The 25729-nt window shown below is 55.2% G+C and overlaps 1 protein-coding gene across 1 annotated transcript in view; it reads right to left on the minus strand.

The window, feature by feature from the left end:
• PIK3CD (phosphatidylinositol-4,5-bisphosphate 3-kinase catalytic subunit delta) overlaps positions 1 to 23518 on the minus strand; it is a 50498-nt gene extending 26980 nt beyond the window's left edge. The window contains exons 1-2 of the mRNA XM_080801021.1: positions 23445 to 23518; positions 1314 to 1432 (exon numbers count right to left, since the gene is read on the minus strand). The gene's annotated coding sequence lies outside the window, so the exon portion shown is untranslated. The remainder of the gene's footprint in view (positions 1 to 1313; positions 1433 to 23444) is intronic.
• Positions 23519 to 25729: the final 2211 nt, after the last annotated feature.

Genomic DNA, 25729 nt, shown 5'->3' on the forward strand with positions numbered 1-25729 from the left:
CTTCCAAGAGTAAGTGGGCATTTCTTAATAAATAAAAAAGTATGAGGGTTAAAAATTATTAAAAGACATCTGCTGAAACAAGAATCAAGATACTGTTGGGGCCTCTGGGTGGCTCAGTCAGTTAAGCATATGACTCTTGATTTGGGCTCGGGTCATGATCTCTGGGTGATGTGATCGAGCCCTGCATCAGGCTCTGTGCTCAGCGCAGAGTCTACTTGGGATTCTCCCTCTCCCTCTGTCCCTTCCCCTGTGTCTGCGTTCTCTCTCTCCCTCTCTCAAATAAACAAATACATCTTTTAAAAAAAGAGAGAGAATCAAGATACTATAAATAGGTAAACAGGTGTACAGAAGAAACTCCAATCCCCCAACAGAGGTCTACACAATCCATGGTTTTTTACTATGTTCCAGAGTTCTGGGGTTCCACAGAAGCAACCCCAAGATCTTCAGAGGGTGGCAGAAATGGGACAGGGTGCTGAGTGGACGTCCTAGGCCAGTCTCTGCCTGGACCACAGGGCACTCCATTTTCTTCTACTCTATATGTCAAAATTCTGTTTTAGTATCTTGATCTTTTTAAAGAGAGCCACACTAACAAAGTTCAGAAAATACTGATGAAGATCTAGAGAAAATGAGGTTGGGGTGGGGCCGGGGGGAAGCTTCCAAGGATGTCCCCAGGCTGTAAGCCTGGGCCCCTTTCCATCAGAAATGACAGGAGCTGCTCAAGCATCCAGACAGCAAAGCCAATGCTCGGCCAGTATCAGCCTCTGGCCTCAGTTTCTTCATTTGCACCAAGAAAGGACTGCATCCATCTCCCAGCGAACATCCAGGGAGTTCTAATGAGCACTGTCTTACTGATACAGCGACTGCCAACTCTCTGGAGAGACAGAATGTCCCTACCTACGAAGTCTTTGAGAAGCAATGCCAAGTTGTAAGAATTCAATCCATTCCCTTTGGATGAAAGTTTTCATTTTTCTCTCCCCAAAAAGGCCAGCCCAACTCTACCATGACTGAAGCAAGTCAAATAGCTCAGTAATGAGCCCCAGGGTTGCTGGGAGCAGAGCCTCCCCCTCCCCTTCACAGGCAGCAGTATCCCTCTCCCGGGGAGCCGGCCCAGGTCTAGTTCATTTCCCTTTGTTGGCTCATAGCACACATCTGGGTCATTCTCTTCCTCTGCGTGATCTAGTCCTAGATCAGAAGTCAGAGAGCTTCTCCTTTGGCTGGATGGTCAGGGAGGAGGGAGTCTGTTCAAATTCTTAAGCTGTCTACAAAATCACATCTCTTCTTTCCCACACACCTGTCTCCTTCACCCAACCTACCTCTCTGGAACGGTCCAAGAAAGACCAGCAGCAAAGGCCCCTCTGGCTGGCAGATCAAAGATGCTTTGGAATCAATGAGCACCATTCCGCCCCTGCCTCACTCTGAGCTCCTTATCTGTCTGGAGGGGGGAAAAAAGAATGAATGAATGAATGAATGAATGAATGAAATTTCTAAAGGAGAAAGGCTCCCCAAAACTTCTATGCATTCCTTCACAGGACTTTAGCTCAAAAGTAACTGTTTCACTTAGGCTCTCATTTTGCAAACCAGTCACATTCTGCTCGATGGGCCCTTCTCACCACCCAGGTCACCGCCACCCCAGCTGCTTCGGTGGTACGGAAGCAAAGCGGAGCATTTCATGACACAGGAACATATAGGTATATACCTCAGATCATTCTTAGTTACTCGTGGGTTTTGTTTGGTTTTTTGAAGGCAAAGTGTATGGTCTGTGTCAAGCCTGGCTTCAAGTTCCATTCAAGGGATAGGAAAAGCAGATTCCTGGACTTGAGTTCCCCATTTAAGTACTAAATTGCATCATACAGGCAGATTCATCCCTCCTTGCAGGAGAGGGAAAAGGGCGGGTGTGTGGAGAGAAGGGCCTCCCACTACTGCATCCCTCGTGTTTCTTCCCCCCCCACTGCCCGCCACTCCTGTGAATAATCTGACCCCAGAGACAGGAAGACACCTGAGCTCCCGAAGCCCAGCAGGCTGGACGCTACGAGTAAGACCCGCCCCTTTCTCCAAACCACAGCCCCTGGGCACAGCTACCTCCACAGCCGGAGCCCACTGGGCAAGGCTGGGGAGGGCTCTGGAGGAGCAGGGAAGCCTAAATCATTTGCTTCGCCATAAGTAAAAAGCCCACTGCTGGGAAGGCGTTGGAAAAGGCGTCCCTTCCAAGGATACACTTCCCAGGGACCGGGCTGGAATTCTCGCTGCTGAGAGCCTAATCCCGGGAAGGATACCCGATGGACCCTGCTGCAGGAGCCCAGGAACTGGGGCTTGGATGGTCTCTTCACTCAGCATTCAGGGGAGGATAGCAAGGGCTTCCCAAGAGAAATGAGAGGTCAGTGCCAGGAGCTGCGGAAGAAAGAACTTCCACTGCTGACCGATGGAGTTAACAAGAGGACAAACCCAGCAGTTCAGTTACAGGGAAATGAGACATGATTAGAGAGAAAACACTTTCAAAACGAGCAAAGACAAAGCAGAAAACATGATGGAGCCGAGAGAAGGAAGAGTTAGGGAAAGCAAGAAGGAATTAGTCCTCAGGAATTCAGGTCAGGAAACTGGGAGCCGGGGCAGAATTCACAAGAGGGCGGCCGAGGAGGAGGCTCTTCCCGGAGGAAGGTGCGTCTTCTGCTCTGGCCCTCCTGCCGCCCAGGACCTCGGGATCTGGGTCGGCCGCCCTCTAGCCCTCTGGGTTCAAGGGCAAAGCTTGGGAGGCAACGCCAGGAACCGACACCGCGCAGGATGCTCCGTCCCGAATCGGGGACAGGGGGAGGGGAAGATGCGCGCGGCAACTGCTGGGTCCCTGACAAGTAAACAGCCTGCCCTGAACAGGCGCGTCCACGTCCGGAGCCCGGCTGAGGGCCCTGCTCATCCCATCAAGGGCGGCGGCGGGACACCCCGGATCCCCGCCCCCCCGGAGGCACAAAAGGGATGCACGGAGATCGGGAGAGCATGAACCAGCCCACACCCGGGAATCACAACGCGAGCGCGGCCCCCTGCCTCGGCCTCCCCGGCAGCGTCCGGTCCGCCCCGGGACGCGCGCGCCTCCCCCAGCCCCCACGCCCCTGGACCCCGACCGCCCCAGGCGGACAAAGCCGGGCGCTGGGCGGGGCGGGGTGTGCGCAGGGGGGCACTGGGACCCCGCAGACGCCCGCACAGGTGGGCTCCGTACCGGGTGTCGGTGCCGGGGGCGGGGCCCGATCTCCCTGGAGACGGTTGCCCAGGGGACGCGGCGGGCGGGTCCCGGAGCTACGCGAGCCTCCCGGCGGCGGCGCCGAGCCCGCGGGGGCCTGAGGGCAGGCCCGCGGCGCGGAGCCGGCGAGCGGGGCAGCAGCGGAGGGGCGCGGCCCGGGGCGGGGCCCGGACAGCGGGCCGGAGCGGGCGGGGCCGGGGGCGGGGCGCCGGCCGGGGGCGGGGCCGGGGGCGGGGCCGGGGCCCGCCGCGCCGCGGGCACCGTCGGCAAATTCTCGCGGCCCCAGCCAGGCGGAGTGTCGGAGAGCCAGCGACTGCGGGGAGCGCGGCGGACGCCGCTGCAACTCCTCCCCGACCCCCGCTGCTCCCGTCCGCCCGGCCGGTGGGGCGTGCGCCTGGAGCCGCGAGCGCCCCGGCCACCGCGGGACCCCGGGCGGCGTGCGCACGCTGGCCCTGGCCCCCCTCCCGGCTCGTAACCGGAGAACTGAAAGTGCCATTTGCAAAGGGAGCGGGGGCTGGTGGTCCGCCAAACCGCTCTCCCCGCCCGGGTCCCCAGGGAGTCACCAGAACCGACAGAGCACCGGACCTCCGTCACTGATCTGGAGCCCAGGTCACCCGCGTCCCTGGCCATCCCGGGGTCTGGGCTCCCATCCGGTGTGCGGGCTGTTCCCCAGCCGCTGGGCCTGCCTTTTCATCGGGGTTCCCCTTACAGGTCGGATTCAGCAGGTAAATGGGTTTGCCGGGGGCCTTTGCTCCTACATCCATTCAGGACAATGAACCACGTTCGCGCTGGCGGGGCGTTGGTGCAGTAACCCCCCACCCTGCGCATCGCACAGTGCTCCAGGGAATCCGCGCATCCCCCTGCGAGGTGGGTGCTGTTCCCCCCCCCCCGGGATGTAAGTGACAAACCCGAAGATCCAAGGGCAAGCGGTTGACCCTCACGTGCACACAGGTCGCACGCAGCGGCAGGGCCAGCTTCGGAACCACCCTGGTTTGATACGGGACTGCTGTCTTGTCCTGTGTCCCTCAGAATGTTCTTTGGGGTCCACAGCTCTAGACTTCAAGCTCTCCCAAGGTGGAGCACAAGAGAAACAGTGCAAGTGCAGAATCACCCCAGGTATCCCAGCAGGTGCAGCGGACCTGGGGTGGACGGAAGTGGTCTGAGGACCACTCTGGTATTCGCCTCCGCCTGCACCAAGTGTTCCAGGCCAGGCGTCCAGGGCGGCCCGACCATCCGAGCCCCTAGAGCCTCCCTCTGTACCCCTGCCTCCCCCCCCCACCCCGGTCGCCCTGTGCCCCCAGGGGAGGAAAAGGAGAGGAGAAAAACAGCCCTAAGCTCCAGGAATTGTGAAGAAGCCTGAGATGAGAGGACCGGGTTGTGGGGGGTGTCCCGCCACCCTCGGTGACCTTTGTGTCCCCCCCCCAGCACCTGTCAACCCTGTCAGGGCTGGGGTCCAGCGTCCCTGGCATCTCAGGGCTGGAGGAGGCAACCCCCCTCCGAATCCCAACCCCGATGTCACATACACTCAGAAAGACAAACACTCCCATACTCATTCACACACACACACACACACTACACACTCAGGCACACACCAAGTCACAAACTCCCTCACACGCTCCCACACACACATGGATGCACGTTCACGAAGACACACACACACCCCCACACACAATTATGTAAACTGACACACGACGACACAGACACGGAGACCACACACACACACATTCACACACCGAACCTCCCCCGGCCACCCACACAGCCCGGTGTGGCTGTGCACTTGGCAGATGACATCTGGAAAAGGCGGAGCCTGAGCCCTGGTGGCAACCGCCCAGCGTGCCACCCGTCCACCCCAGGGCTGCACTCTGGGGCTGCTGCTACTTTGCCTTTCACTCCTCCCACCCCCAGCTGGGAAGGGGAGCCAGGCAACGTGGAAGGAGGTCAGGGTGGTGAAGGGCGGGCCTCCTGCTGAGCTGCCCTTGACTCACCGGCAGGGAGCCTAGGGGTGCTGCAGCCGGGGCTAAGGGGGTGGAGTACAAGGATGAGACAGAAGCCACCAGAAGTCACAGCCGGATCTTACTTAGACAGGCTGACGGAGCCGGGAGTTCTCTCTGACAGCCATCCTGACTGGGGGTCGGTAGCATCCCCTAAAACCCCCAGCCAGGAAAGGATAATGACCCCATGCCACCAAGCCAGGGGAGAGATTCAACGTGGGCAGACAGTCTTCCGGTTCCACTCCCCCCATCCTCACTGTGTGTGCCCTTCTCCGCCGGGACCCGGTCCTGCAGACTTCCCTTTCTTTCCAGCATGGAAAGCCAAGTGCAAAGGCAAGGTCCTTATCAGCAGTGGAACCCAATGACATGACTTGGGGATCAAGCTGGGAGCATCAGGTACTGGTTCCTCTGGAACCCAGAGGAAACGCCAGCATTCTTTGAAATGGCAGAAGCCACCACAAGTCATTCTGCCCGTATGAGAACAACAGACTGAAATTGTGCTGACAAATCCGGAAGACACATCTCATAGTAATTTGGGAGAATGAGGTGAATTAAGACAGGTGAGTAGAATATCTGGAACAGTGCCTGGTGTATACAGTAATTGCTCAAAATGCGCTTGCTCTCACAGATGGGAAACACGCAAAGAGGGGACTGGTATGCTCAACGGGGCAGAGAGAAAAGGAACACCAAAGTGTCCCGATTCCTGCCTCTTTCAGGGATCAGGTATGTTAAATCCTTTCTGAGATACAGACGGGGGTCTAAATTAAAGAGTTTGGTGTAAATAGGTCTCACCACTCTTCGGAAATCAGAGTAAATAGAGAAATTAGATTCCTGCCTTCCTAATTGCTACAGCCAGAAAGATTGGACCCTCTCTGTAAGTTTCCAAGCACAAGGCAGGAAACCAGATGAACCTCTGCTCCTACTCATGAACCCCCTTGCTACAATCAACAAGTTCCATAAGAGGAAAGCTTCTCCGCTCCATTAGTCACTCCTCCTCCTCTCTCCCGACACCGCCAGGTAAGCTCACGGTGAGGAACTGTCAGCTTCTCCCCGCCGCCCACCAAGATCCCAACCACCAACCTTCCTGGAATTCCGGTGGCCTCTTCCTGTTCACATGGGGCGCCCCACATTGTAGGGGCTTGCCAAACATGCCACTTTGGCGTACTGATCGTTTTGAATTAAAGGTACTGGAGAAACAGCGGCGCTGGAAGGACACTCTGAACTTCCTTTGTCCCCCTGACAGCAGGAGATAAATCGCCTCTGCGAAAGGTACTCCTCCTCGTACAGGGCGGGGGTGGGGGGTGGGGGGTGGGAGGGTGGGGAGGACAGAAGGCATCCTTATCGCCAGATGGGGAATTTAGGGCCAAGAAGGCCACGAAAACAAACCTTCTTACTTCACCATTTTACTACCCCAAGCCCGAACCCTTGTTTTGTCAATCCTTCATACATTTATTGTTTCTTTGTCTAAAAAGTGTAAAGCTTCCTGCTTTGGTGACATCTTTGAATCTCGTATTTTTGTGGGGCTCCCGTCCTTTAGTAATTAAATTTGTTTTTCTCCTGTTAACCTGTCTTTTTATCTTTGGGGGGGGTGGGGGGGGTCCCTCAGCCAAGAATCTAGAATTATTCCTCCTGCCCTACAGCGTTTTTAGGGGCAAACAGACGAGATGTGGAGTAGAGTGGAGAACAGAAATGCTCCAGTCAGTAAAAGTAAGAGGCAACTAACAAGAAAAACAAAAAACCAGCTAAATGTTTCTAATTCTTTTAGGAAAAACAGCAGAACTCTGGAAAATAATCCTCCTCAAAGGGGAGAGATAGTTTCTCCAGTTCTTCATATAATCCCCCATGGCTTTGTCTCCTTGATCTTTTACTCTCCAGGCGCTGGGACGAGGGAGCTTCATTACAGGAACGTCTGGCCCCTGCTTTCCTGCCATCTTCACATACTTCCATTAATCTTCGAGACTCTCACCCCCCATTAATTCAAAAAGTGGCTCATCGGTAGTTAAAAAACAAAGTTAATTAGAATCTGGAGCTTCTTTCTTTTTTTCCCTTTGGCCAATTCCCCAAGGTTAGACCAAAAGTCTGCCTTAATTGAGGCTTTCTGAGTTTGTGACCTGGGGTGGGGAAGGGAGCAGCAGAGCAAAAAAATGATGCTGGTGTCCACAGTGCTTGATCTTTCCATTGTATACCCAAAGCACTCAATGCTTGCAGGGACACTCTGGCCAAAGGTAGGAGCATGAGCCCTGGCGTTAGATCTGGGTTTGGAAGAGTTTTCTAACCACTCCAGAGCTATTTCCTCATCTGTAAGAGTAGGTGCCTGCACAGTGCCCAGCTCAGCCAGCGAGGGCAAATATCGACAGGACAGCCTCTGGGGGGGCGGGGGGCTCCTAGCCAGGACCTCGCAGCCGAGCGTCCCACGACACACCGCGTTCTGCCACCGTTTCCCGGACTCTGAGGTCTCTCCAGTTCCAGAACAGGACTGCCCCATCTTAGACTTCTTTGTATCTTTTATAGAAGGAAAGCTATGCCTTGTTTGTGGAGAAGATCAACTGTGACTCTGTCCTGGGAGAAATTAGGGGAAGAGGATAAATGGGACCAACAGGGCGTTCACTGTGTGAGTCACACATCGAGGCTCCTGGAAGATACCCCGGGGACTCAGGAAATGATCAGCCGGCTGCTCCGGGCTGCTCCGTGTGAGGTTTCTAAAGCTTTTAAATGTGTTTGAGCCTGAAACTGCTTCTCACAACAGAGATTCCCACTACCTCGGGGTATGAGGCTCAGTTTTTTTAATGCATGATATCTGCCCCTCTTAACAAGACCTGATCCTGCCCCTCGAGACAGTCTCAGGGGCCATCAGGGAAAGAAGGTGTCTCCCTCGACTTCTGAGATGATGTGATCTCTGCACCAAGGTGGGAAGTGTCAGGCCCGCTGGGACAGGTCCTGGGGACGGTTCTAGTCCACATCCTTCTTGACAACACCAACGAAAGGAAATCCCAAAGCTGGCTCATCCATGTGATAGAAATGCACACAAAATTCACAGATTCCTGGACAATCATCTGTAAAATTATTCTGCGTGAAGTGGATGATCAGGCGGCCCCAAGTGCAGTGTATGTCGCAATGACCAGCTCCGTTCCCTGGTTACACACACAGAGCGGGGAAAGGTGCAGGAGGACTGAGAGGAGCGTGGAATAGGGAACTCACAGCTGTCCAGGGTCGTTCGGAGGCGGCCTGGCCGGCCCTTCACGAGCAGGCGCTGGGAGCTGGTTATGACGAGGGCCATTTTCCATATGACACCACATCCGGTCACTTCCTCCCCTCTGGGTCTTCACGCCTCTTTGCAGCCCCCGCCACAGGAGAGCAGGATTGCTGTCAAGATTAGGTTCACAGGGGGCGGCGCCTGGGTGGCTCAGTGGGTTAAGCCTCTGCTTTCATTCAGCTCAGGTCAAGATCTCAGGGTCCTGGGATCGAGCCCATTGGGCTCTCTGCTCAGCAGGGAGCCTGCTTCCTCTCTCTCCCTGCCTGCCTCTCTGCCTACTTGTGGTCCCTCTCTCTCTCTTTCCTCTGTCAAATAAATAAATAAAATCTTTAAAAAAAAAAAAAAAAGATTAGATTCACACAAACTGAGGGCTTTGGCCCTGGGCGCTTTGTCTCTCTGAACTCTCGCTGTGAGTTAAGCCGGCCACCATGCTGGAAGGACACTCAAGTTGCCTTGGGAAGAAGCCCAGAGATACCTGGCCATCGGCAGGACAGTCCCTGAGACCTGCCAGCAACCAGCTCCGGACACCTGCAGCCCCGGCCCCTGCCAGATTCTGGACCCACAGCAACTGCCCGATGGTAATCAGTGTTTGTTGTTTAAGCTGCCCAGTGTTGGCATCATTTGTTACCCAGCAGGAGATGACGAATACACCATCCACGGCTGCTGTGTTCCTTGCCGCGTGGCCCAGCACCTGCTCCAGTAGAGCAGATGCCCCATCAGTAATTGGGACGGAGCAAACGATCGATTCAAACACGTCCTCTACTGTAACTGTATGAGTCAGACGTGTTTCTAAAGAAGAGGCCACAGGCTGAGTGAAAGAAACTGGCCACAAAAGACCACATCTGTGTGATTTCATTTACTCGAAATGTCCAGAATAGGCAAGTCCATAGAGACACAAAGTAGCTTCCTGGTCGCCGAGGGCTGGGAAGACTGAGGAGAAGCCGGGGTATGGGGTTTCTTTGTGGAGTGATGAGAACGTTCTAAAACCGATTCTGGTGATGGTTGTGCAACGTGTAAATAGAGGAAAGCCACGGAACTGTGCGCATGAAGCGACATATAAAGCTTGTTTTATTAAAAAAGGAGGAGGAGCTCAGGCTCCTGTCCCAAGTACGGGGCGGCACCTAGGGAGGCCGGCCACCAGCGAGGCTGGGGAAAGCAGCAGAGGGCTCTCCCTCTGCCTGGGGCAGAGGCCATGGTGCGAAGCATAGTGAACCAATGCCTCAGGTGCCGTAGTGTGGGATGCTCGGCGCCAGCACCCCGAAACTTGACAAAAGGAAGTTTGCGGGCTGACCTTCCAGGGAGACCCCGCCTGGAGCCTAACATGCTGAGCCTGGACATGGCCCTGACTTCCCATCCTCCGCAGAGGACGCCCCCAACCCCTGATGTGCACCCACCTCTCCCAGACCCTTCCACCTGCCAAGCCTAGGGAGGACCACAAAACCACAGGCGGCAACTGTCCCAAAGGTCAGCCGGCCCCGTAGGTGAGCTGACCTTACAGGAGAGAGTCACTAAATGATTCGGGTGACTTGGTCCTTGCTCAAAGCCCTCCAAAAGGAGCAGCGAATTTAAGACAACAGGATTTAAACAGCGTAGAGTGAACTTGTACATGGTACATAAGAGGGAGCTAAGGCGGAAAGCAGAAGCAGCTTCAAAGCAAACTTTTTTTTTTCTTAGAGAGCAGTAAGGGCGGGTAGGAAAAGGGAGAGAATCTGAAGCAGGTTCCATGCCCTGCGTGGAGCTATATGTGGGGCTCGATCTCAGGACCCTGAGATTATGACCTGAGCTGAAATCCAGAGTCGGGCGCTTTAACTGACTGAGCCACCCAGGTGCCCCTCAAAGCAGACTTTGAACAAGTTGTCAGACAAACATATTTCAAGTTGGAATCTTTTGTCCCTCCCTGGCCTCTGACATTGCTTTTGGAGACAGCATCCCACAATGCAGAGAAGCCAGCGGTTGGACCCAAACAGTCCTTCGGTGTGCCCTAATGAGGCTGGGATGAACTTGGGGGGACACCCAGGGAACCCCTGACATTATTCTGTGGGAGACTTTCTCTGGGGGAGAGGTCCGTGTCTTTAGCAGATTTTCAAAAGATTTAAGACCTGAAAAAGATGAGGAACCACTGGGTGGTGGGAGTTTTCTAGAATAGGCAGATGATGGACTTCTTCCTTTGGCAAATCTGTATTTTACAGACTTTTCATAAGTAGCTTGCACTGACCCTATACAATTAAAAATACACAGCATATATGCATACACACATTTATAAATAAAGCATAACACAGGGGTGCCTGGGTGGCTCAGTGGGTTAAAGCCTCTGCCTTCAGCTCGGGTCATGATCCCAGGGTCCTGGGATCGAGCCCCGCATCGGGCTCTCTGCTCCGCGGGGAGCCTGCTTCCTTCTCTCTCTGCCAACCTCTCTGCCTACTTGTGATCTCTGTCTGTCAAATAAATAAACAAAATCTTTAAAAAAAAATAAAGCATAACACATATATTAAAAATATCCACGGGCAAGATCCCAGCCTGTAATTCCCAGAAGATCTACACTGCCCCAAAATCCAGACCCCCAAATAATTAGTATCTTTTAAAACTGCAAATTCCACTTCCCTTTCCTGTCCCGACCCCCTAAGCTAATCACACAGACACACACACACACACACACGGTGGCAGTAGAGACGGGTCCCCTTCTCGAGGGTCTCAGCTAAGTGGCAGTTCACCCCCTTCTCCTGGGGTCTGACTCTGCAGCTGGCCGTCTACCCAGGCACTCAACACTCCAGTTCCCTACCCGGCCGTGGGCTTCCATGTCCTTCTCCCCTCCTGTTCTTTCCAGACCCCAGATCTGCAGACTACTCGTTTTGGGGATGACACACAGGGCTCTGAACACCTCCTTCCATCACCCATCACTGGGTCGGTCTCTGCCTGGCAAGTGCCCTCGTGTCCCCTTCTCCTCCCACAGCAGGTGTCCAGGCCCCTTCTGCCCCAGGAGCTTCTGGGATACATTCAGACTCCGTCCAGCCTTGCGCGGTTTATCTGGGCAGAGCCCGTCACCAGGCTCCTGCCATCAGCTGGCAAAGCATAGGAGCGTTCTGTCTCTTTTCTCATTTATTTGTCACGCCCAGACCCGAAGGCAGGCTCCGTTTTGTAAAGGAGGACGGCAGGGCTCCAGGAGGTTGCGGCTGCACAGCTCCTGAATGAGAGGCAGATTCAGACCCAGGCTGACCCGGGAGGCTGCTGTCACTGCTGGGCCACACGCCTCTCCTGGGTCAGTGCAAAGGAACTGGACTGGGGCCACTGGCTGCAGAGACACAGGAGCCTGCTGCTCTGTTTGTCACCCGCCAGCTTGAGGATTCTCGGACGGACTTCCTGCAAAAGGTTCAAGAAAGAGCTGGGCAAGGAGGGGATAGAGATTTCAGACGCCAGGCCCTGCTTCCTCGGGACAGAGGGGGAGAATGGGCACTACCCTGGGCAGACCCGGGCAGGGCGGAGTTCAGAAGCCACACCCTCCTGACCTCCCTCACTGTAGAGGACCAGAGCCCAGGATGCCAGCTCTCCCAGAGACGCAGGACCAGCGAGAACAGGGAAGGTGGCTTGGAGCCCAAGGAAAGTCCTCGGGGTGGAGGGGACGGGTGAGAATGCCGTGGGAAGCCCCTGTGCTTAGCCACAGACTCTCGGAGGCCCCGCCCCTCCTCTTGCCTGGCGTCCAGATCTCCCCCACCCCCACCGCCCCAACCAAGTGCTCCCTCCCAAAGGCAGCCACCTTTGGAGACAGGCCCGCACAGGGGTGAGGAACGGGTCCTGCCACTTCCTAGCTGGGCAAAACCAAAGTAAGTTACTAAGTGTTTCTGTGCCTCAGTTTCCCCTTCTACAAAGCAGAGATCACAGCAGTACTTACAAGAATAAATCGGCATTTTCAAAGTGCCCACAACACCGCCTCGCACAGAGTGGGTGGCACGAAGGTGTTTGTTGCCATTATCCTTATCAGACAAAGAAAGAGGCCGGTTAACAAAAGGTGGCGATTCTGAGCTGGGTGTTGGGGAAACTCCGAAGTGTGAATGCGCGCTGATGGGCTCCACAGAAAAAGAAACTGGGTCTGGCTGCTTCCCCTCTAGGGCTGGTGGTGCCCGTTCTCACAGTGCGGGGCTGGTGAACTTCAGCCGACTGGCCTCTGGTCCCTGCTCTGCGCTTCCTCCCGTCCCTCCGTCTCACCCGACCTCTCCCCAGCAGACTCAGGGGCGAATGTGCTCCCCACTCCTTCTCCCACTCACCCTGGCCATGGCCTGAGCATGCCAACCACTGGGGCCAGCAGGCTCCTCCTGGGGGCCCCGGTCCCTGCACACTAACGAGAATTGGCTGGGCTCGGCTGGGCCCACAGAAGCTCACGACCCTTGTTCACCTTAGTAATTACATGACACGGAAGAGGAAAAGCAGATGAAATATGGGTGTGTAAAGAGCGAGCCGTTTCCATGACAACGAAGCAGAATGCTTTAGAAACCCAATGAAGAGAAGTCACAAAAACAAACTTTCCATTGCAGCAGAATGGCCAAGGCATGAAAGACTGGGGGGAAGGAACAGAGTTCACAGGGACTGTCCCCTGCAGGGGGCCTTCTGCCGCAGTGACAAGCCAGCTCAGGCTGAAGCCCTTGGCCTTAATGTCTGTGCATCCGTGAACCAACGGACACGTATGCATTTTTGGTTAAAATGTCTGGATTTAAGGGATAACATTTTATTTTATTTTATTTCTTTTTTAGGTACAGTCTATGCCCAAGGTGGGGCTTGAACTCATAACCCCGAGATCAAGACCTGAGCCGAGACTGAGTTGGAGGTTTAACCGATGGAGCTACCCAGGCGCCCCTCGATTTGAGGGGTAGCATTTTAATATTCTCTACACCAACCAGAGTTTCGGCGACTCAACCAGTGGATCGCATAGGGGAACGGGGCTCCTATTAAACCGTGCGTGTCTGGTCACGACAGCGGCCCTCGCCCTGCTTTGCCCCGATCCATGCTTTCAAACTATGGTGGGAGACGCTGTCCTGGGAGTAGCGGAAGCCACAGAAGAAAACACATTTTCCCAGAGCATCCATGTGTCTCAATGTTTAGGGGGAGCGCGGCCTCCTAGTAAAATAAACATGGGCTTATCGTGGAATCAAATGTACAATTCACGTTTGTGTTAAAAATAAAACTGGAAGCTTCAAAGCAAGGTCATGGCTGGAGTGGGCTGCTGGAGGCCAAGCGTGCACATCCCACCCTCTCTCTAGGAGAAGCGCCGTCCGTGGGGGCCAAGGTCACCGCCAGCCGCCAGACCTTCCCCCAACCACTTTCCCACACACCTGCAACACAGAAGTTCCTGGGATGGCTGCCTCCAGGGCACCTCGCCCGTTTGGTAGCCCCCGTTTCGCTGCTGTCGCTTACAAATGACCAGCGGACCCAAGGTCCAACTGCCAAGGTCACTTGGATGGCAGACGGCACCGGCGAGCTGCTCTCGCCTGCCAGGCCAGGTGGGCCAGTCCAGCGGCTGCTCCTGCCAGCCCCTCCCTGTGGGAAGGAAGAAAGGACCGGAAAGATCTCACCCCATCAGCCCTCTGCTCTTGTTCCCAAGCTCCTCTAGACCCTGAAAGGTTAGAAAAGGCTGGAAAAATGGGCGCCTGGGTGGCTCAGACGCTAAGCATCTGCCTTCGGCTCAGGTCATGATCCCAGGGTCCTGGGATCGAGCCCCGCATCAGGCTCCCTGCTCTGAGAAAAGCCTGCTTCTCCCTCTCCCACTCCCCCTGCCTGTGTTCCTTCTCTCGGTCTGTCACATAAATAAAATGAAAGACAGAAAGGAAGGAAGGAAGGAAGGAAGGAAGGAAGGAAGGAAGGAAGGAAGGAAAAAAGAAAGAAAGAGCGAGCCGGAAAAAATAAACTTTGGGCTTTGACACATCTGAGAGGAGCAGGCCGGTAACAAAGGACATTCCAACCCTTACCTGTAAGAGGCTGGTATTTGGTGTCACACGCTCTGTGCCTTTCCCTATGGGTCAGCCCCAGGAGGGTCAAATAAAATGAGGGGTGGACAGACTTTACAAGGCAGCCAATTCCAACAATCTCCGACAGAGACCCCCGTCATTTAAAACCCACTCGTTCCCGTAACAGGGGCTGCAAGGATTCATTCATTCAATGGCAAAAAGAGCGATTTTTGGAGAGCCCACGACTTGGGACAGATTTTTCCTTATTTGTAATCTTTGCGATAATCCAGTAAAAGTAGTACTTGTTCCCAATTTTCAGAAAAAAAACAACCTGGAGGCTCAGAGAGGGCAAGCAACTTGCAAGGTCATCCACATGTCAAGCGTCAAAGTCAAGACCTGGACACAGAATTCTCAAGTTCTGGCTTTTGGCGCGAACGTTAAGCTTGCCTTCCACTCAAACACTGCGCCTTGTGCTGTGTTTCCCACCGGATATATGGAGCCACACACATCTCAAGGAACGGCCACATCGTCAATGTGCTGCTGCATTTAATTCAAAAAAGGCCACAACTCAGCACGGCTTTCCAAAAGACAGCAGACGGGCCGTAGGACTCAACTATTCACCACACCACACAACTGGGAAGGAAGATCCAGGACCTAGTGATGCCGGGCCCGGACCCAGGAAGCACCCGGAGCAGGAGGTATGGTCTTGCTTGTCCTCCCCGCGGCTCTGAACACAGAGCAGGTGACGGGGAATGCTGAGGGTTTTCAGTGTCTTTCCCCCTACAAGAAAACTTCTTGAGAAAAGCTTACTTGAGGGGCGCCTGGGTGGCTCAGTGGGTTAAAGCCTCTGCCTTCGGCTTGGGTCATGATCTCAGGGTCCTGGGATCGAGCCCCGCATCGGGCTCTCTGCTCAGCAGGGAGCTACTTCTCCTTCTCTCTCTGCCTGCCTCTCTGCCTACTTGTGATCTCTGTCTGTCAAATAAATAAATAAATAAAACTTAAAAAAAAAAAAAAAGAAAGAAAGAAAGAAAAGTTATTTGAGACCCAGATCCCAGTTTCGTAAACTTTGTCCTCAGACGCAGGTGGGCAGCAGAGAACGCCCGCACTGGGCGTACCCCAGCTCCGTCTAATGGGCTGGCGTCCCCTTCACCTGGGGCTCCCCGAGGTCTGTCTACTGCAGAGGAGAGTGGCCCCCACCTTCCTCTAAGGGGCTGCAAAAGCAGGCTGGCGCCCAAGCCCAGGGGTCCTGCTTTTGAAGTGCCTGCCTCAGTTTCCCAAACTGTTTGAAGGGGCCTCTGGATGGAAAAGCCACCAGTGGAAAAGCCACCAAGACGAGCTCTGGACTCAACCATTTAGCGAGTCTTTATCTGCCATTTACGCACCACAGAGGCTGCGGGACCGCAGGGGGACAGGGTCCCGGAGAAACAGCCCTGCCGGGGGCTCAGGATTCTGGGCTGCCTCGTCACACCTCTTCTCATCTCCCAGGAGGCAGGCGTCACCTGGCACAGGCTCGTCTGTTTGCTCGTCCCACCCAAATCCAGCCAGACACCCAAGGACACTGTCCACTGTCCAGAGGGTGGCTGTCAGCTTCCTTCTGGGACCACCTGCGTTTAGAGCAGGAAACCGATCCCTGGGCTTAACCTGAATCCCTCCGGCGTTAAGTGTGTACCGTCTCCGCTACTTGAAACAAGATGAATCTTGAGGGTGAACAGAGACTTGTTACATTAAATAACGGTAGGGACAATAACGCCGATACTTCCTGACTGTCAACTACGTGCTAGCTAATGTTCATCATCCCCTTTATCTCCTCTAATCCCCGAGACAAGCCTACGAATAGGTCGCATTAACTCCATTTTACAGAAGAGGACACAGAGGATCAGAGAAGGTAAGGAGTCTACTCAAGGTCACACAGCTGGCAAGCGGGGAAGCCAAGGTTTTGAATCTGAGTCCACCCGATTCCAGAGCGCAAGGGTTTAACCGCGGCATTTCACTGCAGCAAGCCTCATGTTATACACACAGCCACAGCCAAAAAGAAAGCTATTTGACCTCATTAGCAATAAAAAACAAAAAACAAAAAACAAAAAAAAAACAGTGAAGATGATTATCTTTGGGCCCTCTGAGTAAAACATTTTTTCCCAATATTATTCAATATTAGTGAGCGTGTCGTGAAACTATAATGTATCACTGGGATTTTTTTTTTTTTTTTCTGGTCTAGTCTTTCTTGCAAAACCACTTAGCAGGAAGAGCCATCAAAATTTTCAATGCCTTTGGGGCGCCTGGGTGGCTCAGTGGGTTGAGGCCCCTGCCTTCGGCTCAGGTCATGATCCCGGGGTCCTGGGATCGAGCCCCGCATCGGGCTCTCTGCTCAGCGGGGAGCCTGCTTCCTCCCCTCTCTCTCTCTGCCTGCTTCTCTGCCTACTTGTGATCTCTGTCTGTCAAATAAATAAATAAAATATTTAAAAAAAAAAAATTTTCAATGCCTTTGATGCATTTTTTTTTTTTTCAAAATTTGTTTATCTGGGAGAGAGCGAGCAAGCCCGTGCACGGCTGGGAGGGCCAGAGGGAGATGGACAGAGACCCTCAAGCGGACTCTCCCGCTGAGCGGGCCGCCCGACGTGGGGCTCTAGTCCACGAGCCCGAGATCATGATCTGGGGTGAAACCAAGAGTCAGATGCGTTGCCGACCGAGCCACCCAGGTGCTCCTGATGAGAATAATTCTCGTATAGGGGAAAATGTCCATGACAATATTTTGAGAATCTTGTGTGCACGTGTGTGTGTGTGTGTGTGTGTGTGTCTGGAAACGACATAAATACCCCACAATGGAGGATGCTTGATAAGACAATGGCATCCCTTAGGACACTTACGATGCCACCGGGAAGGAGGGCTTGGTTGCAAAGCAAAGTGGAAAAATACCCACGAGCCAACATTAGGTGAAGAAAGCCGAAGAAAGTCGTCAAACAATCAAGCATAAAATTACCAACCATCTCCTGGATCCCGCGACTCCCCTTCTGGGCACACACCCAAAAGAATTCAAAGCAAGGACCTCAAGAGATACTTGTATGCCCGTGTTCACTGTAGGATCACTCCTAGTAGCCAAAAGACACAAGCAACCCAAGTGTCCGTGGACAGATGAATGGAGAGACAAAACGTGGCCTCTACGCCCAGTGGAAACTTACGCTGTCCTTAAAAAGGAAGCACATTTCGACAGAGGCCACAACATGGATGGACCTCAGGACGTTACGCAAAGTGAAATTAAGCAGTCACTAAAGGACAGACGTGGCACGACTCCACGAGGAAGGTACGAAAGCAGCCGCATTCTGAGAGCCAGAAAGTCGAACGGCGGCCGCCAGCCGGTGCGCAGACAGGAAGGGAAGAGCAGCGCCGCACTGCGCTCGGGGATGGAGTTTCGATTTTGCAAGATGAAGAAGTTCTGGAGGTGGCCGTGCGGGTCGCGCGACAGTGTGAATGTGCCAAATGCCACCAAACTGTACACAGTCAGGACAGCAAGTTTTTCGTGTGTATTTGACAACTGAGACACAAAAACTAATATAAAAGCCCGCATGCTTACGGGCCCAACAGTACTGAAAGTGCACCCCCTCCCAAAAATGGGAACGATCGTCCAGTTGGCAGTGGCTGCGTCGGGACAGCGGGATCACGACACTCCCGGACCACCCGCTATACCCCACTTCCTTACAGGTATTGTGGGTTTCGCCGCCCCCCCCCCCAGCACTAAACACGTGACAACACACGAACTCCTGCCGGCTGACTGCATTACTGCGCCCTGTTACCGCCCGGGGATTGGGAGGCTCAGCAGGGCTAAGTGATTTGCCACAGGTCACTCAGCAGATAAAAAGACGTTGAGATTAAAACTGAGTCTGGCGGGCTCCAAAGATAATGCTTCTGCTTGCGCGCAGGGATCCCTTGGTCACCTCTGCGCCCCGCCCCACCCTACCAGACTTAAGTGACTTTTTAAAGTTTCAATAACAGGGCTATGACCTTGCTTCCCTGTTGATAAGAAAAGACTTCTCCCAGATTTCACAACCAAAGCAAAGACTGGCTATGCACATACCCCTCCCCTCCCGCCCTGGAGGGTGGGGGGCCTAGGGGAGGGGGAAAGGAGACAGGAGAGTGGCCCTGCCCTCCAGAGAGCCCTGGAGCACTCCTTGATTACACCCCCAGGTCCTGGGAGCTCCAGATCCCTCTCAGTACCACCAGCCTCATCCCACAGCAGACATAACCCCAATATCCAGCCCTGCCCCCACCTCGCCCGGTTGGGGAGCGGGGAGGCTGCTCAACAGAGGAAACTCCAAAATGAGAAGTGCTGTGTGGCCCCAAACAGAGGGTGGGAGGAGCCCCGGCTGGAAGAGGCCCTGGAAGAGGCCCTGAACCGCAAAGGAGCTGGTTTTGAAGGAAAGGGGGAAGGTCAGGTGGAAGACTGGAGGACTGCCTGGAGGCAGGGGCAAGTCTCTGCACGTGCAGAACTTACCTTTCCGGCAGCTCCTTCAAACTTGGGAATTGTCTTTTCTGCTCTTGGGACCCTGGGGAGGGGGCTTGCCTTTGGAAGAGCCCACTACTAAGGCAGCTACCAGTTCACAAAGCTGGGAAAAGAAAGCTGGAGATAGGAGAGGAAGGGTAGAGACTGGGAAGCCTTAGCCCAGGGCCCCAAAGCAGGGGACAGCTGGTTCCCTGCAAAGATAACTGTGTTCAGCACCTTCCCAGGAGAGACACACATGCTCCTGTCCACTTGCTGAGGGCTGAACGGTGGCCCCAAAAGGATGTGTCTGTGTCTCAACCCTCGGAACCTGGGCTTATTTGGGAAAAATCATTATCCAGAGAAAAGGTGGCTGCACATGTAATTAAGTTAAGGATGGGCCCTCAATCCAATAACCAGTGTCCTTTAAGAGACAGCAGAAAGACACAGACACCGAAGAAAAGGCCAAATGAAGCGGGAGCAGAAAGTGGGGAGCATGGCCACAAGCCACAGACCCACCGCCAGAGTCACCTCGAGCTGGGAGAGGAAGGAAGGATTCTTCCCCTAGGACCCTGGAGGGAGTAAGACCTTGTTGACACCTTGACTCAGGACCTCTGAGCTCCAGATCTGTGAAGAGAATTCATTTTTGCTGCTTGAAGCCACAAAATTTGTGGTAATTTGTTACACTGGCCCCAGGAAACACAGCATCATTCCAGGACTGAAATGTGACCCAGGCCCCTTGCTCCCTCTCTGTGGCTGCCCTTATCCTCTACCCACCCCACCCCCCACCAACCACCACTCTCCTGGCATTTTCTCTAAGTGGAAAGCATTTTCCCCAAGGTGTGTGAAACAGAAGCTAACCGAAACGCCACTTTAGAAATGCTACTCCCATTCCTCCGATCACTCTCCCTCTTGGCCCAGAAAGTAGGCGCCCTTAAGAAACACCCATTTCTAGGAGAAGTCCTAACTGTTCCTTATCCTAGGGGGCCAGGTTTTCACCTCTGGGGAAAGAACGGGGGTCTCACAGCCTAGGGCAACTGAAAACTTCACTGCGCCGACCTCAGGCCCCAAGGACTGTGCGGCCCCCAGGGAGGGCAGAGTGGAGCCCTATTTCGGTAGGACCCACAGAAAGTCACCATGGGTGTCTGCAAGGAAAGAGTGGGGAGGGAGGTTCCTGGGTTTTTATTTTTTTATTTTTTAATTTTTTTTCCATCTCGAAACTGGCAGCATTTCTGATATGATTGCGGGGAATTTCCACCAACCAAATGAAAGACAATTCAGTTTGAGCCTTAGCTGCAAGGAGAGAGGAGAAGTTTTGCAACCCTTGTCATTTATGAAACACTGGCCATGGCACAGAGAAGAAGGTCCCCCTCCCTTCCTGACAAGTCAGGCTCCTGTCATCCCACAGCTGGTAGTCAACGACTACATACCTCCGCCATCAGACAGGGCAGTACCCCTGCCCAGCATACATACCTCCCCTGTAAAACACTGAAGTACCTGCCCTGCCCAGTCCTCCTGGAGCACTTCCCCTCTGGACCTGCCCCTCCAACAGCTTTGCTGGGAAATACGTTTGTCCCCTAGGGAGTGGCTGAAAAGAGCTTTTCTAAGGTCCCACGGTAAAGAAACATTTGGTGGGGCCCCACACCCCATCGCCAGACCCACAGAAGCAGCTGGTTTCTGGGAGGGAGGAGACTGCTCTCTAAACAAAAATCGGTTTTGAAAAATAAGCCAGCCAAAGGGGAATTGCTTCATGAGTTGCACATTCACTTCTCCCTTTAACTGTGCGATTGAAGAAAAACAAGGTGAAGCCGGAAGTGACCCCCCCACCCCCCACCCCCCCACGCCCCTCACCCACCCCTCCCCCGTCACATCTCCATGAATTCCCTGGACACAGCAGTGCTGGGACACAAGCTAACCAGGCCTGAGGCTGGTCTCTAGTGACTTGTGGATTGCCTGTGTCTTGTAAGCCCCCTAACACCCTCTCGGGGGGCTGGGACCCTCCCCGCCTGCCTGCCTCGCTCCCTGGAGAGCCCCTGTGAGGGGGATCTCGATAAACACTAGTTAGATGTAAGAAAGCCAGAGAAAAGTCCTGGTGTAAGGCAACCATCTGCGTGGCCAGGAGCGCCTCTGGGACACCTGCCCTAATTCCAGAAATTATCCCTATTTGCGGAGTGGCCAGCACTGTTTCTAAACCTGGGCAGAGGAGGTGGGGGGCACTGGGGCTCAGAAAGAGGTAAGCTCCGAGGTCTTAGATGAACTCCGATGTCTTAGAACTGGCTTAGAACTGGCTGGCTAGGTTTCAACAGCCCCGCCCCCGCCCCCCACCCCCACCCCAGGGTCCTCCACTACCGGGAGGAGTTTGTGAAAGCAGCAAGAACCAAGGGTGTATAGAATCCCCAAGTCAAGAAATCAAACCACAGGGGCGCCTGGGTGGCTCAGTGGGTTAAAGCCTCTGCCTTCAGCTCAGGTCCTGATCTGGGATCGAGCCCCACATCAGGCTTTCCGCTCAGCAGGGAGCCTGCTTCCTCCTCTCTCTCTCTGCCTGCCTCTCTGCCTACTTGTGATCTCTGTCTGTCAAATAAATAAATAAAATCTTAAAAAAAAAAAAAAGAAAGAAAAATCAAACCACAGCAGGACGTGGAAACGCTAAAGGGGCGGCAAATACCTCCTCTAGAGAGCGGAAGAGAAAGTTCTATTCCCATCTCTGTGTATTTGGTGACGGCGTCCTCCATCAGAGGATTCTTATGTCCACTTAATCACAGCAGGCAAACCTGGTGGTTAACAGCGGGGGCCGCTTTGACCAGGATTAGCAAGGTGGGTCCCTGAAAGGCTGCATCTCTGAAAGGACACCTCAAGGGTCCCTGTCCCTACACCAAGACAATTGTTAGGAAATGTTCTCCTTAATCTGCAAGCCGCAGCACAGACAGATGTTGGAACGCTCCAGCCAGCGACGGTACTGGGGTCCTACATCAGCGACTGGCAAAGTGCGGGTTTCCAAAGTTAACTTTTCTGGGCCATAGTTTCCCTCCCCTGGAAAATGGAGGCGACATCATTCAGCTCCTATGACTGCTTCACTGCAAACGCGCGTGTAGAAAAGATCGACTCTTTGGGAGCGGGGCGGAAAGGGTCCCAAAGGTACCATTCACTCCCCCAGAGCACCAAGGCACTGCCAGGCGCCCCAGCCCCCTCCTCTCTCCTGGAAATGAGCAGTGCATTTAACCTCGGTTTCAAGGCCCCTTTAGAACGGCAAACTTTGCCCTCGAAGCCCCTAAAAGAGGACCCTTCCCCCCCAACCCCCCCCACACACACACCGACGGCACACCTGCTCCACAACCCGCGCGACTGTGTGGCACATCCCTGCCGTGGCGAACAACGGGGCTTCGTGCAGGAGCCGGGGTACGGCACCCCCACTGGATAGTCTGTTGGGGTTCGAGACCTTCGCTCTCTCCTTCCAGGGGGTCTTAACCAAGTAAAGGCTTACTCGTACATTCGAGGGCTCCCCAGCGCTCCACCTGCAAACTGGGCAGATCCCAAGGGTGCCGCGGGACCACCTGGTATGTGGACCGCCGGCCTGGGCCGCCCCGGGCGCGCGACCCTAGGCCTGGAAATTCCACTCCTACCCTCGTCCCCTCCGGGAGCGCGCTTTTCGGGGCCTCCCATCCCTTTGCTCTCTTTGCTGGGTCCCTGGACCCCCATCTCCCCACCCCGGCAGAGCACCGCCCGCTACGTGCTCCCGCATCCTGGTCCCCGCCAAAGGTCTCCCCGGTCCTCCTCTCTTAGATTTCAAGGAAGGTGCAGAGAAGGAAGCCTAAATAAAAACAGGAAACCCGATTTAAAAAAAGAAGCCTCATTCTGGCTGAATTACGGGTAAGAGTATTAAAAAAGAGGGGGGGAAAAGTCCGGAAATGCAAAGCTGGAGGCGGTTTTGCCGCCGTAACCCGGGCTCAGCCGCAGATCCGGGGGCTGGTCTCCGTTGGCGGCTGCAGTAAACACGCGGCAAGCGGCGCCCTTGCCCGAGGCCCGGGGCCCCCAGGCGCGCCGGGCGGGGCAGGAGCGGGGCGCCCGACCGGCCGGACTCCGGCTGCTCCCAAGCCCGGTCGTAGCTCGCCGACGCCGGGGAGGGCGCGCGCCCCTCTCCCCGCGCCGGGTCAGGAGCAGCGGGCGGCACCGCTAGTGGGAGCGCGGCCGGAGCGCCTCCTCCGCCGGCTGCCAGCGCTCGGGGCAGGGCGCACGCGGCCGAGCGCTGCCGGGCTCCATGCCCCGCCGCTGGCAGCGCAGCCGGGCCACCGCCGCCGCCGCCGCCGCCGCCGCGCCCGAGACCTCCCCGTCGGGCCCCGCAGGGCGCACTGTAGCGGCGCAGGGGAGCTGTGCGCGCCCAGGTCCCGGCGGCTACCCCGGGGGGGCGCCCCTTGCCGGGCTCTCTCCAGACGCGGGAGGTGCACCCCGCCAGAGCGCACCGCTTGTGGGCACCGGGAGAGGCCCGCGAGCCGGTCCCCGAGGTCCCCGAAGCTCCGGCTCCCCGTGCTCTCCCCCACCTCCCCAGACGCAGCCAGAGGCGAGCGCTTACCGGTCCGGCGCGGCTGGCAGGGGCTGGGCGGCTCGGCGCCGCGGCCGCTAGGAGCACAGGCTCTGGGCGCGAGTGAGCCTCGAGGGCGGGAGGCGGGGCGCACTGGGGGCGCCCCGCCTGCTGACAGCCCGCACACTCCACTTCCCACTTTGTTTCCTTTTCACTTGCAAAAGGAAAAACAACAGGTCCTCCCGCCGCCCGTCTGCTCCACCCGCCCCCCCCCCCACCGCGTCCTCTCCGCTTCCCGGATCCTCACCCCGTCTGCGGCCCGAGGGGCACCACCCCAGGTGTCTCTAGAACCTGCTTCTTGCCCTTCTTCAAAACAAGTTTTCTTTTTATACAAAGGAAAACAACCAAATAAAGGTCCTAAAGCCCATAAACCCCCCACGCCTTCCACATTCGCACACCAAGAATTTCCACAGTGGTCAGGGAAAGGCTGGAGCGCGGGAGAGGGAGGCGGTGGCTGCAGCCCTGGGCCCCCGGGGAGCGCCCCCGGGGAGCGCCCCCAGCGCCAACAGCCCCCAGCGTCCAGGTAGCTGGGCGCGACCGAGGGCACTCGAGGCCGGGGAGACGGAGCGGAGCGCAAAGTCCCACAGGCTCAGCCCCGGAGGGAAGCCGTGGCCTCCAGGCTTGGGCGAGTCAGGAGCAGGGAAGGGGGCGTGGGAGTAGCCGGGTTACAGCAGTGGCTTCAAATCCTTCTGGGGTGTGATGGCGGGAGAGTCAGCCACTTGCTTAGACAATGACTTAAAGGACCCCCCCCCCCATCTGCAAGGTAAAGCACTTGTGCGGTCCCCTTGGAGACAGGAGGAACCTGAAACTTGGAAGAGGCTCTTTCTACCCAAGGAATGCCCTGGCCTCCGAGGACCAGCACGGGCCCAGCCCTGGCTGCAGCGAAGGGACCAGCAGAGACTTCCGTGCCCAGCCAGGAAAGGGGAGAGCTTTGAGGCAAGACCCCTTGGTTACTGAATGCTTCCGGTGTTCTAAGATCTAGGCTGCAGACTCTGAATTCTCAGCCAGACACCAGTGGAGGAGTCAGGAGGGGCCATGCTGTCCCTTTCGGGAAGAATGCTGGGTCTGTCCCCAGGAATATACCCTAACATCCTTCCCAACAAAACATCCCAGGCTCACAGCCTCACTCCTACCCCAGGTCCAGCTCACTGGCCCTTGGCAGAGGCCTCCAGCCCGCTCCAGGGAGGTCCTGCCAAGACCCAGAAGAGAAATGGGCACATCAGAGAGAAAATCGGATGCAGGGTAAGCAGCCTGCCCTGAGGTTTCCGAACACCTGTCCTGGCCCTGCTTTTGCTAGTTTGCAATGTAAACAATTTCCTCCCTTGGCTTTCAGAGTTTGGTGTAAGATGTTGGAGGATGAGGAATGCTTTTTGCCTCATTCAAAAGAACTCTTCATTGAATATTTGCTGACAGCCATTCACATCGTGCTTTGTAACATGCAAAACAGGGACCCAAGGCGTGCCAAATGCTCAGATATGCTCCACGCATTTGTATCTCTGATCCCTACAACGGTCTCCCAAGGGAAATCTTAGCCCCATTTTACAGATTAGAAAACCGAGGCTCGGGAAGATGTAATCATTTGGGGGCCAACACAGTCAGGGTCTAACTGCTCCTCTGACCATGTCACCCTGTCCCTGACCATGTCTAGGCCCCAGTCCTAGAAGTTTCACTCCCCTGAAAACCCAGCACATTTCCTTTTTGAGACGGCACCGTGGGACTTATCTCCATCGGTCGCCTGGTGCCAGGAGAGCGGAGGCTGGCGGAAACGCAGGGCACAGCCATCGCTGTCCGTTGTCTCTCAAGTTCCCAATAGACTTGCTTTCTGCCTTCCTCTCTATGGTTTCTGATCTCTCTTTCTCACTTTATTTTTAACTGTTGTCATGTGTGTTTGGAGGAAGCTACTTCAAGTTCCCTTTGAATCGTAAACAGAACAGACTAGCCACGGCCGAGCATTAGAGCAGTCCTAAAGAGAAGGAGTGTCCTAGCTGCACGGAAGTCAATGCCTTATGACCCCCATGATCTCCTGAAGGGATCATTCTTCTGCCCCGTTTTATGAAATGGAAAAAGAGGTCTCGGTTACTAAAGGGGCTGCCGGTCAGTGGAGAACAGGCTCGGGTTGGCACCCTGCAGCCCCAAGGAGAACACACAGCCCCCCCGGACCTGTTTCCTTCCACCCCCATCTCCTGCAGAACGTCCCCCTCCGAAAGCCATCCAGCATCTGCAGCTTCTCGCGGATGCAGTAAGCATCTTTGTTCAACCTCGAGCGGCTTCACGAA

Source organism: Martes martes, assembly GCF_963455335.1.
Source record: "Martes martes genome assembly, chromosome: 4".
NCBI classification, from domain to species: domain Eukaryota; kingdom Metazoa; phylum Chordata; class Mammalia; order Carnivora; family Mustelidae; genus Martes; species Martes martes.